Source organism: Nicotiana sylvestris, chromosome 6 (assembly GCF_000393655.2).
Source record: "Nicotiana sylvestris chromosome 6, ASM39365v2, whole genome shotgun sequence".
NCBI lineage: Eukaryota > Viridiplantae > Streptophyta > Magnoliopsida > Solanales > Solanaceae > Nicotiana > Nicotiana sylvestris.
In genome coordinates, this window is record NC_091062.1 from 38,304,257 (window position 1) to 38,305,485 (window position 1,229).

Here is a 1,229-nt window from a genome sequence, read left to right on the forward strand (position 1 = left end):
GGTAAAATCTCAGTTTAGGAAGTGCGTCTCCTACAACAAAATATAACTTGAAAACCCAGACTAGGAAGTGCATCTCCTACGGGTTATGTGTGATCTTCTCAATAGCCTTTGCGTAAGCAGAATTGGGGCATTACACCTGAAAATTTCAAGCTTCCCAGCTTTGATATGAACACAGCTTTTGTCCCTATTTCAGACAAACAAAACTTGTGAGTTTAAATATGGTGGTTGGTCTGTGGCCTTAACTTTGCGACGATTGATCCTTCACTTGCCATTATAACTTTGATTTCACCTTGAAAGACGTTGCTTGCTTATTGAATAACCAATTTCTCTGTCACCCATATCACAGAAAATACCTCTTCTCCGTTCAGACCCAATACCCTCTATCTATTGCATTGCTTATAAACCGACATTTACCAAACCCTTATGTTTTCACATGAATCTAAAAGTACGACAATTGTCACCCACTCAGTGCATATGTTGTTCTTTCTTGAATTAAACCACTGGCCTTGGCCTTGAGGTCTATTGCTTCTTCATTTTCCATGTTAGTTTTGATTTCAACTTGGAAAACCTCGTTTGTCACTGGTTAACCATTTTTGTCAATCTTACCACAGAAGATACCTTTGATCTTTTCACCTAATACCATCCACCCGTTGCATTGTCCATGACTTGATATGTACCAAACCTTTGTGTTTCACAAGGATCCCAAAGTATGTTGATTGTTACCAGCTCAGTGCTCTTGTTGTTTTTCCTGACTTGTGACACTTTGATATGCTAGCCAGACCCCATTTTATGCAATTGGAAAGCTGGTTGCAAATTTTGAAGTCATTGCTCACTTGTTTTGACCAAACAGACTCAAAGAGAGGGAGTAACCTAGACAAAAGGCATAGAGTATAGGACAAAAGGAAGAGATTATTCCTAACAAGAAAACTACAAAGTAGAAACCTATCAGACGTGGATACCAACTCTAATGGCCATGACATGCACTTGTGGCCTATTCTGTGAAGCAAATCTGATGTTCAACTCTTGTTGTACCCTTAAACCATGAAACTGGGCTTCAATGCTCCGATTATCCAATCTGATTCACAATCCTTATTCGGCTTGTAGTGCCCGGAGGATTTTCACCATCAAGCCTCTCTCGTTTTGTTCTTTTCTCTCATCTTACAGTCGCCTCAAGGTGCCCGTGAAGGTTTTCACCAATAAGACTCTCTCACTTTTTATTTCTCTCAGCT